This window comes from Nomascus leucogenys, chromosome 19, assembly GCF_006542625.1.
Source record: "Nomascus leucogenys isolate Asia chromosome 19, Asia_NLE_v1, whole genome shotgun sequence".
NCBI lineage: Eukaryota > Metazoa > Chordata > Mammalia > Primates > Hylobatidae > Nomascus > Nomascus leucogenys.
In genome coordinates, this window is record NC_044399.1 from 15,534,728 (window position 1) to 15,548,444 (window position 13,717).

Sequence of the window (13,717 nt, forward strand, 5' to 3'; positions counted from 1 at the left end):
CCGAGGACAGGCATGTGTGTTTCTGCCCCACCACACACAGGCCTCGTACCTTCCACAGGGCTGGGCTGGTCTTGTCCCTTCTGTGGTCCTCTGGGTGTCCAGCTGAGGACCTGGCCTGCCCTGGAGCACAGTGGGCATTTCCTAAATCAAATGGGCAAATGCATTGACTTGCCTCTTGCTAAGAGCGCCTACCTTCGGGGTGTGGAGGTAGAGACAGCAGAGAAGCCCAGGATGCTACTCATAACAGCCCGTGACTTGGACTTCCCGCCTGCAAGATGGGCAGATGGGCAGAAGAGTCCTCTCCTTGTCTGCCACCCACATGGTGTGCTGTGAGGAGCCTGTGGGAACCTGCCCATCACCATGAGAAGTGCAACACCAACCTCAGGTGGAAGGCAGGGTCGAGGGATGGTCGGGGCTTTATACCCTGTCACCAGGCTGCCAGGAGTGAGGCTGGCTCTGCTGCTGATTGTTGTCCAGTCTGGGGCCAGTAACTGAGTCCTCATGCCTCAGACTCCTTATCCGCCACAGGGGCTCTTGTGAGGATTAAACAAATAAACTTACTTAACATAAAACCACTCAGGCAGGGAAGTGTGCTGTGCTCCAAAGTTTGGGACCCTTATCCTGATTCCAGATTTCTTACGTTACCAGTCTTTAAAACATAATATTGACGGCAGGACACGGTGGCTCACGCCTGTAATCCCAGCACTTTGGGAGGCCGAGGCGGGCGGATCACGAGGTCAGGAGATCGAGACCATCCTGGCTAACACGGTGAAACCCTGTCTCTACCAAAAATACAAAAAATTAGCTGGGTGAGGTGGTGGGCGCCTGTAGCCCCAGCTACTCGGGAGGCTGAGGCAGGAGAATGGCATGAACCCTTGGGGGCAGAGCCTGCAGTGAGCCGAGAACACGCCACTGCACTCCAGCCTGGGCGACAGCGAGACTCCATCTCAAAAAACAAAACAAAACAAAACATAACATTGACTTCTTAAAAAAACTAACTTTTATTTTAGATCCAGTGGTTACATATGCAGGTTTGTTACATGGCTGTATTGTGTGATGCTGAGGTTGGAGGTACAAATGGCCCCAGCACCCAGGTAGTGAGCACAGTGCCCAATAGGTAGTTTTTCAGCCTTTGCCCCCTCCCTTCTCTAGTAATGCCCAGTGTTGATTGTTGCCATCTTTATGTCCGTGAGTACCCAGTGTTTAGCTCCCACTTATAAGTGAGAATATACGGTATTTGGTTTTTTGTTCCTGTGTTAATTCTCTCAAGATTATGACATTCAGCTGCATCTGTGTTGCTACAAAGGACATGATTTTATTCTTTTTGTGTGACTGTGTAGTATTCCATGGTGTATATAGACCACATTTTCTGCATCCAATCCATTGTTGATGGGTACCTAGGTTGATTCGATGTCTTTGCTATTGGAAATTGTGCTGTGATGAACATACGAACGCATATGTCTTTTTGGTAGAATGATCTATAGTCCTTTGAGAATATATCCAGTTATGGGATTGCTGGGTTGAATGGTAGCTCTGTTTTAAGTTATGTGAGAAATCGTCAGACTGCTTTCCACAGTGGCTGCACTAATTTACATTCCCACCAAGAATGCGTGGCCTTTTCTCCGCAGCCTCTCCAGCATCTGCTATTTTTTGATTTTTTAGTTATAGCCATTCTGACTGGTGTGAGATGGTTTTGATTTTCATTTCTCTGATGATTAATGATGTTGAATATTTTTTCATATAAAACATAATACTGACTTTGAAGGGCAGTCCTGCCCCATCCCACCAACGGCATTCCTTGTGGGACTCAGGAATGGGACATGCTGTGGTCCATTTGCAGAAACTTTACAAATGAGTCTGGTTAGTTAGTAGGATTTGCCCATCATCAGAGTAAAGTCACTCAGGAGCTTAAGGCAAAACAAAACAAACAAAGACAAAACAACACACACAAAAAATCCCAAGCTCTAGTTTATTTTTTATTTGTTTGTTTTGTTTCTTTTTCTTTTGAGACAGAGTCTCCCTCTGTCACCCAGGCTGGAGTGCAGTGGCGCGATCTCGGCTCACTGCAACCTCTGCCTCCCGGGTTCACACCATTCTCCTGCCTCAGCCTCCCGAGTAGCTGGGACTACAGGTGCCCGCCACCGTGCCCGGCTAATTTTTTTGTATTTTTAGTAGACACAGGGTTTCACCGTGTTAGCCAGGATGGTCTCGATCTCCTGACCTCGTGATCCGCCCGCCTTGGCCTCCCAAAGTGCTGGGATTACAGGCATGAGCCACCATGCCAGGCCTAATTTATTTTTGAAAACATTTTATTTAGGTCAAAAATTCCATTTCAGGACCTGGCACAGTGGCTCATGCCTGTAATCCCAGCACTTTGGGAGGCCGAGGCAGGCAGATCACCTGAGGTCAGGAGTCCAAGACCAGCGTGGCCAACATAGTGAAACCCTGTCTCTACTAAAAATAGAAAAATTAGCCAGGCGTGGCTGGGCGCGGTGGCTCACGCCTGTAATCCCAGCACTTTGGGAGGCCGAGGCGGGCGGATCACGAGGTCAGGATATCGAGACCATCCTGGCTAACACAGTGAAACCCCGTCTCTACTAAAAATACAAAAAAAAAATTAGCCGGGCATGGTGACAGGCACCTGTAGTCCCAGCTATTCTGGAGGCTGAGGCAGGAGAATGGCGTGAACCCGGGAGGCGGAGCTTGCAGTGAGCCGACATCGCGCCACTGCACTCCAGCCTGGGCGACAGAGCGAGACTCCGTTTCAAAAAAAAAAAAAAAAAAATTAGCCAGGCGTAAATGCGGGTGCCTGTAATCCCAGCTACTGAGGAGGCTGAGGCAGGATAATTGCTTGAACCCGGGAGGCAGAGGTTGCAGTGAGCCGAGATCGCGCCACTCTACTCCAGCCTGGACCACAAGAGTGAAACCTCATCTCAAAAAAAAAAAAAAAAAAAAAAAAAAGTGCGTTTCAGAATAATGGCACTTTTCCCTCAACATCTTTGCAGATTTCAGACTATGGTGCAGTCCTCCAGGTAGGTGGGTTGTTGCTCAGTTGTCATCATGTAGTTTTGTCAATCAGTCAGTCCACAGCTGTTTGCTGCCCAAGAACCTACTGTGTACTTAGCATTGTGTTTGGGCTGTGAAACAGCAGGGGATGAACGCGTGCTCACACCCTTCAGAGACACACAGTATGACTCTCACTCCTGAAATGAAACCGGGCGTGCTTGGTGCCAAGTGTAGGACACAGTTGGGCATTTAGGCCAAATGAGAACTGAGGGGGCCCAGAGTTCATCAGGCACCTCTGTAGTAGGAATGCTGCTCACAGGAGGGGGCCTGCAGGCTTTGTCAATACAGACAGAGCAGGAGGACATTCCAGAACCGTGAAACATCGTAATCGTGGCTAACACACATGCAGTGCTTACTTTGTGCTTTGCCCTGTTGGAAGAGCTTCTCATATCTAAGCTCAGTTAAATGTCACTACAGCCCCATGAGAGAGCTACTTTTATGATTCTCACGTTACAGAGGAGGACACTGAGTGTTTCAATGATTTCCTAGGTTCACACAGCATGTAAGTAGCAGAGCCAGGATCAAACCAAGACTTTGATAAACTCTTTCTTCTCTTTTGTTCAATTTCTTTTCCCCTATTCCTTTTATATTTGCTCTGGACTACAGAATTTGATAAACTCTTTACCATCCCACCAGACAGTCCCTCTGTGGATGGGGTCATCTGACTATATTCATGAACAATAAATGTAGATGATTTTAGCAAGAAAAATGTCCAAAACAATGTGAGCTGAGACACTAAAGTGAGGTGTTTGGGTGAATTGGGAAAGAACAAATATAACACATGATATGGCCCTTTGGCATGTAGCTGTGGTTCGTACAGATGGAGTTAACGGAGAATGACCAGGAGCTGGAATATGTGAGAGCCAGAGTCCAGGAATGGTGTTCATATAAACTCCATTTACCAGGTACCCAGGACTACGCTGGGTGCAGTCATGTGTCTTATCTCACTCCATCCTCAGAGGTGCCCCCGAGGGAGAAATAATCCCCTCCGTTTGTTGATGAGGAAACTGAGGCTCAGTGAGGTGAGGGGCTAGGATTTGAACTCCTTTCCATCTGGCCTCCATGCCAAGCCCTTTCCAGCTGTCATGGGCTGATTTGTATCTCTCTCCCCAGCTCATGTGTTGCAGTCCTAAAGCCCCCGCCCCGCCCCCCTCCCGGTGCCTCAGAATGTAACTGTATTTGGAGATAGGGTTTTAAAAGAGGTAATTAAGTTAAAATGAGATTATTAGAGTGGACCCTAATCCAATAGACTGATATCCTTATAAGAAGAAGAGATTAGGACACAGACACGCACAGAGGAAAGAACAGGTGAAGGCAGGGAGAAGACGGCCATCTACGGGCCGAGAAGAGAGGCCTCAAAAGAAACTGATTCTGCAGATGCCTTGATCTTGGACTTCTTGCTGGCAGAACTGCAAGGAAATAAAGTTTTGCTGTTTCACAACCCCATCAAAAAGTGGGCACAGGACATGAACAGACACTTCTCAAAAGAAGACATTTATGCAGCCAGAAAACACATGAAGAAATGCTCATCATCACTGGCCATCAGAGAAATGCAAATCAAAACCACAATGAGATATCATCTCACACCAGTTAGAATGGCCATCATTAAAAAATCAGGAAACCACAGGTGCTGGAGAGGATGTGGAGAAATAGGAACACTTTTACACTGTTGGTGGGACTGTAAACTAGTTCAACCATTGTGGAAGTCAGTGTGGCGATTCCTCAGGGATCTCGAACTAGAAATACCATTTGACCCAGCCATCCCATTACTGGGTATATACCCAAAGGACTATAAATCATGCTGCTATAAAGACACATGCACACGTATGTTTATTGCAGCACTATTCACAATAGCAAAGAGTTGGAACCAACCCAAATGTCCAACAACGATAGACTGGATTAAGAAAATGTGGCACATATACACCATGGAATACTATGCAGCCATAAAAAATGATGAGTTCGTGTCCTTTGTAGGGACATGGATGAAAATGGAAAACATCATTCTCAGTAAACTATCGCAAGGACAAAAAACCAAACACCGCATGTTCTCTCTCATAGGTGGGAATTGAACAATGAGAACTCATGGACACAGGAAGGGGAACATCACACTCCAGGGACTGTTGTGGGGTGGGGGGAGGGGGGAGGGACAGCATTAGGAGATACACCTAATGCTAAATGACGAGTTAATGGGTGCAGGAAATCAACATGGCACATGGATACATATGTAACAAACCTGCACATTGTGCACATGTACCCTAAAACCCTAAAGTATAATAAAAAAAAAAAATAAATAAAGTTTTGCTGTTTCAGTCATTCTGTCCGTGGGTCTTTGTGATGGAAGCCCTGGAAAGCCAACATGCCACCCTATTACATTGCCTCCCAGCAATTCCAGGTCTTAGACAGTAAGTGGCACGCTGCACTGGTACTTCAAGGCCCGGATCTACCATCTCAGATTTAAGATGACACAGGGCTCCCCTGCGTTGGAAGCTTAGCACATCTGGACCACGCACCACCTTCTGTCTTGACTTGGGTATGAACTTCTAGTACACACAGAATAGGTGAGTGTGTGAGAAAGTCCCATAGAAAGCCTTCCCAGGTGGGCACAGGGACCGAGGGGACTGGAGGCAGTGAGAGGAGCTGCGATGTGGGGTCAGTGCTCTGTGGGGGTCTTCAGGACTCTGCGATGCCATCTACTCTTCCAGCCCACAGCAAAGGGGAAAGGTGCTTTGTTTATCATATGCTCACAAGCCAGAAGGCCATGGGCTCAGAGGACTGCAGAGAATAGAACCTAAAGACTCCATCTGGCACTCCTGTCTTCCAGGACCAGGGAGAAGCTGCACATGCTGTGTCTTGGCAAAGCCAGGGCAGACCCCAGTGTGCGGCTCCATCCTGAGCCCTCACTGTGTGTGGAATAGGTCATGCCTGCATCCACCAGAGGATGAATAGAGGCTGGAAGCAAGCAGGTCAGCTGAGGAACCAGGATGGAAATGGGGCTGCACCATCTCCATGGGGGAACGGGGGATGACCTGGATTCTGACTCCTTCCAGCTCCAAGTCAGTTATTCATGCAGTAGACAGTCTCTGTGTTGGGAAGTCAGGCTTCAGCACATGCCCTTTGGAAGAAAGCATCTACTTGGCATTTCAGGCCTTTTGTCATTTCCCCTAATCTTTCCTAATCTTACTCTTTCCCCTTTCCCTGCATGTCCTCTGCTCCTGCCACATTGTCCTGCTTACCATCCCTCCATCACACCTTTTCATTTACTCATTCTTGAATTCATTGATTTATTTAAAAAATTTCTTTTATTGAGCACCTACTATGTGCTGTGCTAGAGGAGCTGGGAACTCAGAATCGAGCAGGACTTGACCCATGCCCTTGTGTAGGTTTTGTTCTAGAAAGGAAGGCAGATCTGTGTGTTCACCCTGTTGAGCACACAATACTAGGGTGCTGTGTTTTATCAGAAAGTGCTGAGGCTATGAAAGGGTCTAAATGGCTTCCCAGGCTAGAGGCAGGGCACCAGAGAAGACTCCTGGAAGACATATGGTGGAGTTGATCAGAGGAAGAAGTAGAGAGAGAACATTCCACAGAGAAGATCAGCACACACAAAGGCCAAGGGTCAGAGGGCCCTTGGTGCAGTTGAAGAACTGAGTGGCCACCACTTGCAGTCTGAGTCATACCCTAGAGCTGTGGGAAGCCCGTGGGCTTGTTTTGTGTTCGGCTAGTGTTGATACATCACTATCCATGGAGCTCTCTCTTTTCTCTTTACCTATGGCCCTTACCATGAGGGAGCTTTTAGTCTGGAGCAGGGGTTGGCAAACCTTTTTTGTAAAGGGCCAGGTCATAACAGTCTTAAGCTTCGCAGGCCATATAGTCTCTGTTGCAACTCCTCAACTCTCCCATTGTCCTGTAAAAACAGCCACAGGCAATATGTAAATGAATAAGTGCAGCTGTGTGCCAGTAAAACTTTATTTACAGAACCTGGTGGTGGGTTGGATTTGGCTCCTGGGCTATGACTTCTGATCTAGAAGAAAAGACAGACCTTGAACAAATCTTGATAACCTGGTGGCAGCTCTCAGCAATGATTTTTCTTCCACTTTCTGGACCACAGTGCAGAGGGTTGAGTTACTCTGCAGTTCATGAAACATTACCTCATTGATTCATGCCAGGCTCCTCTTCTCATTTATCCACTTAGTTTAAATTCCCATCCCATCCCCCTCTTCTCACAGGCAACTGCTCCAACGCATCTGCTTTGTATCCTTGAAATTACATGCATCTCTCTAAAGCACGTTGCCTTGTGTGATGTATTCTAAACTTATATAAATGATATTGTGCTATCAACTGTTCTGTTTCTTACTTTTTCCCATTCAGCATTGTGTTTTAAAAATCTAAGCTGTGTGTACATCTAGTTAATTGTTTCCAAATGCTGCAAAACATTTCACATCGTACATCACTAAGTTTTCCTTACTCATTTCTCTGGTGATGGCCACTGAGTTTGCTGCTAGTTCCCCCCAACTCCTGCTCACTACAAGCATCCTCCTGAGTTTCCTGTGTGGATGCTGCACACCCCTGGCTTTCCCCCTTGGCATGCTTCCTGGTTGTAACATTTGTCCACTGGACAGGATCTGGTAAGCCTGGTGCTCAGTAGAGTCAATAGTATCGGGTGAATGAATTAGTTTTCCTGGAAAGGACTCTGCCAGTTTCCTTTTTGTCTGTCAAACAGTCTAGTAGAACACTTGGTATGTCCTGGTTGTCTCCAAACAGCAGATTTAGCCCCCACCGTGGCAGCACCTGTTCTGTGGGGCGTCTTTTCCCTGGCAAGGCGCTTTCCCATTATTGCTTCTTATGTAGTAACTGACTGTTAGGTGGGCTGATTCTTTTTCATATTGCAAACTTGGGGAGCATGATGGCTAATTTTGTATGTCAGTGTGGCTAGGCTAAGGTGCCCATTTGTTTGGTCAAATGCCAGTCTAGACGTCACTGTAAGGCTTTTTTTTTTTTTTTAGATTAACATTGAAGTCAGTAGATTCTGAATAAACATATTATCCTCCAGGTCTTAAGAGAAAAGACTGAGGTCCCTCGAAGATGAAGAAATCCTCATGAAGATGAATCCAAAGGTGGATTCAATTCCAGCTGTCTTTGGACTCAAGACTGCAACATCAACACTTCCCAGGGTCTCCAGCCTGCCCACCTCTCCCACAAATCTCAGATTTGCCAGTATCCATAGTCATGAGCAATTCCTTAAAGTGAATATTTCTCTGTTTCTTTCTGGATATGTATAGGTTGGGTTTCTCTGGAGAATCCTGACTAATACATGAAGGGTCAAGATAAGTCTACTCCAGGGTAAGATCTTTCTCATGATATTTAAGACTTGAAAGGGACATCAGGAGACTCTGTCTGTGACAGCATCTAGGAGTGACTCCCAGCAGGTGCCACCCTACACAGACGTGGGAAGTCCCAGCTGATGTTCCTCAAATCTGAGTTGAATCAGTGGGCTTTAAACTCAATGAAGACCCACATCATTTCTTTCCTCCATCTGACTTTAGAATGTAAAATCCCTCCAATGGATTCAGGGAGCAAGCCTCACTTAAGCCTTGATCATTATGAACCACTTGTCAGACTCAGCTTAGCCATCCTACAAGGATCACAGCAGCAAGCCACATAGTGCTTTATTGCATGGCCTCTCAGAGCCCACAGCACCATGCAATGGTTCCAAGGGGAAAGGCAGTCTGCCATCTGATCCCTGTTATTTTTTCAATTTATGCGACACCTATTACTGGGTCCCAGGCACTCAGTAAACTGCTTTTAATTTTCACAACAACCTTGCAAAGGCAGCCCCCTTAGTTCCATTTTATAGATGAGGAGATGGAGCCGGTGTTGTTAAGTCACTTGTTTGGAGCATTCAGAGGTGGGTAGTGAAGGCGGATTCAAGCCCAGGTTTGGGTTGTGAGGCCTGTGATCAGCCCATTGTGCCTTGACTTTTATTCATTCATCCATCCATCTATCCACCCACCCACCCCCACCCACCTGCCATCTGTCCATCCATCATCCATTCATCCATCCATCCATCCACCCCATCCATCCATTCTCTCTTCAGTGCCAGGGTATGTTCTAGGAGTGGGAGGATCTGGAATAAGGTATTTCCTTTTTCTTCAAGAGGCTCACAGGCACATTGAACAATAATGGGATGGTGAAACAGTCCTGACTTGGGGGTGTGGGCAAAATGAGTGTAGAAGTGAAGACACTATTCTTTCCTGGGGTTGTTGCGGGAGGCTGGTAGTTTCAGCAGGAGAGTGTGGCAGAGCTCCCGGCCCTATATGTATACAGGGGGCCATTGGTGGCATTGGAGGAGGGGCTGCCCAGGTGGAGTGGGGACCCCAGAGGCAGCAAGGACATTGCAAGAAGAGGGAAGAGTATGTGCAGAGGCTGTTTGGAGAGCTGGTCACTGGGCTGGGGTGGGTGTGCAGGGCCTGTGCTCAGGGATGAGGTGGATGAAGCTGGAAATGCAGGCAAAGGAGAGAGCTGGAAGGCTATGCTGAGTGTCCTGGACTCAGCCATCATCCTAGGGATCACCTGGGGCTTTTGTTGTGGGCCAAGATAAGGGTGAGGCGAGTGAGACACTCATTTTAGGTGCAAATTTTAAGGAGAAGCCAAAAAAACTCAGTTATCAAGATAAATGATATCAGAAATCAGTGCAAAAATGTCCATGATGAGCAATGGAGCGAAGAAACTTTGAAATGAGGACAGGAGTTGACCCTGCACTTGGATGACTCACCTTGGTCATCTCAACCTAAACCTGGCCCTGCTTTTGTTAAAGACCCAGATTCCTGGTTCTCCCCGTGGACCTGCTGACTCAGGCTTTGCAGAGGAGAGGCCCTGTTATTTCCCCGGGTGATCCTCATGGTAGTGTTTCTTCTTTCTAAACTGGTTCGTGGTTAACAACCACCTGTGGGCATTCAGTAAAAAACAGAGATTCTTGAGTCGCTCCCGGACCTTTTGCATCCGAATCTGCCGTAAAGCAGCCCAGAAGGCTGGAGATTGAGCACGAGCCTAGGGAGCTTCACGCTGTCTGGGCAATGGGGCAGGCAGTGGGGAATGAAGAGGAGGCTTTTAGGCCAATGGGTCTTGCTTTGGTTGGCCCAGATACGGGTGCCATTGTGGCTGAGTTTTCCCACTTTTCAATTTCCAAATGGGAAAATGTCCCGGTTGTTAAAGACTGCACACTACACCCCTACAGTAGGTATTCTAAGAGACTGCTGATACAGAAAGCCCCAACTCCTGGCCCAACTTTCAAGGCCTTACACGTGTGGCCCTCCCTCTCTCTCCAACAGGCTATCGGCCCAGGAGCCTCATCATTGTCTCCATCAGGGCTTCCTGCTTGAAGCCTCTTCCCAGGCAGTTCCCCCTGCTAAAGCACCTCGCCATCTCCCCTCTACCACTATCAATGCTGCTCCGTCCTTAAGGCTCAGCTGGGCCCTTCCTCCCCAGGAAGCCCCTCCACCCCCCAGAATGGCACTGCCATGGCGACTGTTCTGTCTTCTGAAGTCTCCACCTCTCCCTCTGGCAAGAACAGTTCTGTCTCTGCTTTCACATGTTCTTGTGTCTTTGTCCTACCCTCGAAGCTTCCTCTGGTTCTTCTGCCTTCCAGGGGTGCTCCTCTAGAAGCAGCAGGGCGCTCCCCAAATTTCGTGGCTGCAGATTCTGAAAACTCGGCTCGAAGTCTTGGCTCCACCTCTTCTGGTGACCTTGGACACATCCTCTGCCCTTTGGTTTCTTGGCACAAGATCTAGCTACCTCAGTGGGGGGGGGGGGGGGTGAGAGCCGGAGGAGATGGTGTCACTTGCAGGGGGAAGTGCATGATGCCAATGAGGTCACTACCATTCCTAAGTTAGAGGCCCGCAAGCATTTGCCGAGGGCAGGGCGGGCATCTCAGGACTCCATCTTCCCCTCCTCGTGGACGGCAGTTCTGTGAGCCCCAACTCACTGGCTGGGGACTTGCCTCCCAAACCAGCACCTTGTCCTCTTCAGCAGGAGGTTGAGGGGGTGATTCTAGCCATCCATTTTTTCCACGCATAGGGCAAACTTAGGGTGGAAATGTTTTGAAAGGGCTTGTTGATAGCTTACTTTATTCTACAATAAGAGATTTTACAAAGATTCAAAGGGAGGTAGAGAAAGTTCATTTTAAATTGTCTTTGATTCAGTTTTTAGGATTCCAGGAGCTTCTGAAAATCAGGCTTTTATGGAAGGCACTTGGAAGGAGGTGTGTGTTTTAAATTGCTCTGCCACATGAACATTTTTCAAAGAGACACAGTTCTCTCTTCAAGTGTCACACTAGGAGAAACAAATGCTGTCTGAGTCAAGTACTCTGTCCTAGGGGCATGGGAGGTGCTGGGAGGCCCAGGATGGAATGGGGGAGCTGGGACCTAGATCCGATCCTCTTGTGTGTTCCGGTACCGGATGCTGGTGTTGGCTGAACAGACCCTGCTCATGGTTTCATCTCGGTAAAGACAGAGTAAGGGGGGCTTGTTTCTTTGTGTAGAGAGGCTGCTGGTGAGTACGAATGGAAAACTCAATTATCAGTGAGGTTAGGGGCAGGGTGAGAGGTCAGGGCCGAATGCCTGCGCTTCCTCTGGGTGCTGAGAGAGCTGCTCCTGTCTGCACTGCTTGGGAGGAGGATGCATTGATCAGGGTCAAAGGTTGTGTGTCATCAAAGGCGGTCCAGGAATAAAGGGAGCCCTTCCCAGGGATTCTAGGATGGCCTGTGGAAACCCAAGGCAATTCATGCTCAGATGTGCCTCATACCCAACAAGTCTAGAATTCTTATTACAAAATTCACAAGAGAATGTTGCTTTATCTTAGGATAGCTTTCAAAGACTTAGGACTTGAAGGTGGAGAGTTTGGAAACACTCTCCATCTATCCTCCTCAGCCAAGAATTCTCCCCTTCTGGGGCAGAGGCTACACATGTCTTCCTTTTTTGAGAAAAACAAAAAAAAAAAACAAAAAAAAACCCAATTCATTAAAAAGTTCTTTGTATAAGTCTGGACACCCCAAAGATAGGACCCTAGCTGGCCTTGTTTCACACTTATCTTTTCCCATGGGAATATTTCCTTTGTAGACAAAAAACCACACACACAGTAACTTGAGAATTGGAAGTTAAATCTGAACAATAACATGGCTAAAGGATTGTGTAGAAAAACCACAAAGATGGGAAGAAAAAAAGAAAGACAATCTACCAAAAGACAGAGAGGTAAAAAGCAAGACAGAAATTTAGAGGGAAGGAAAGAAAGTTTATGCGTGAACCCAGAAGAAAAAAAAAATACCACACGGGCAGATGCAGCCAACTATCATCTGCTGATTTAAAATATGACGAACATTCCCAATTGCAAGATTCTGAACTAGAGGGGAGAAAGGAGTTTTCCAGCAGGTATATATATTTTTCAATAATCATTTCTTGTTTTTTACAGTGAAGTGCAAAAAATGAACAAAGAGGCCCGATGATGCAACTGCTTAACTTTTCAGTTGTCAACGCACATTAAGCACAAAGAGGACAGAGTTGATGACATACCAGGAACATTCTTTACTTCCAGAGCAGATCTGAGTGCCAGCAGAAGACTGAGGTGAGGCCGACTGAGCCAGAGGCGCCACTTCAATAGGTCACTGGTCTCTGCGGGGGAAGGAAAAGGTGTAAGAGTTCTCCCTGCATAGATGCTATTTGTGACTTGGATGTTTTCTTTCTAATACAAATGCATCAAACTGTTCATAGGAATCTAGCTATATGTAAGAAGTCTGGATTATCTGCCTGAGAGAACTGGCCAGTATCTCACCCGTGAGCACCAGAACCCATTTCTAGATTACTAAGAAATGAGCACAAGAACACTGTGTATAAGGCACTGTGTTCCTAGACCTTTCTGAATTTTACTTAATGCAGGTTGACTTCATCAGCCCTGGTGAAAATGCCACCTCCTCTAGGAAGCCTTCCCCATTTGCCCTGTCTCAGAGACACTTGACTCCATGGGCTTCTCTGCAGTTCTGTTCTGTGTACGACTGCCTAGTGCCCAGCCTTCTTGTGATGTTCCTTGCTTATGTCTTGTCTCCCCATTTGATTTGGAGGGTCCTGGGCAGGGACCACTGGGCTGGGCTATAGTAGGTCCCCTGTAAAGACCTGTTGAGTAATTAGAAGAGAGAGTGGCCCCATCTGGGTGAATCCTGAATTTAATCAATTTCCTGGATCCTTGTTTATCTTGCAAGTAGGATAAGAATGTCATTGAAATCCTATCATGTAGTCATGGAAGGGCTAATACAGTCAGTGTACTACTACTCACTAAGCATACTGTTTAGCTCAGCGGTTTTTGGTTTTGTTTTGATAACACGCCTGTCTCTATGAAAGAAGCAGGGCATTGTTTAATATTCTAATGCAGGCTCCTTATTTCACGACATACTGGTAGTTACACTTGGAGCTGCAGTGAAATGAAACATCTAGGCCAGCGCCGTGGCTCACTTCTGTAATCCCAGCACTTTTGGAGGCTGAGGCAGGTGGATCGCTTGAGGTCAGGAGTTTGAGACCAGCTTGGCCAACATGGTGAAACCCCGTCTTTACTAAAAATACAAAAATTAGCCTGGCCTGGTGATGCATGCCTGTAGTCCCAGGTACTCGGG

General features: G+C 47.2%; 1 long non-coding RNA gene across 1 annotated transcript in view; it reads left to right on the plus strand.

Annotated features, from left to right (window-relative positions):
* Positions 1–12,931, plus strand: part of LOC115831546 — a 35,698-nt gene extending 22,767 nt beyond the window's left edge. Inside the window, exons 3-4 of the long non-coding RNA XR_004027061.1 lie at positions 8,114–8,306; positions 12,526–12,931. This is a non-coding gene — a long non-coding RNA (uncharacterized LOC115831546). The remainder of the gene's footprint in view (positions 1–8,113; positions 8,307–12,525) is intronic.
* The last annotated feature ends 786 nt before the right edge of the window (positions 12,932–13,717 follow it).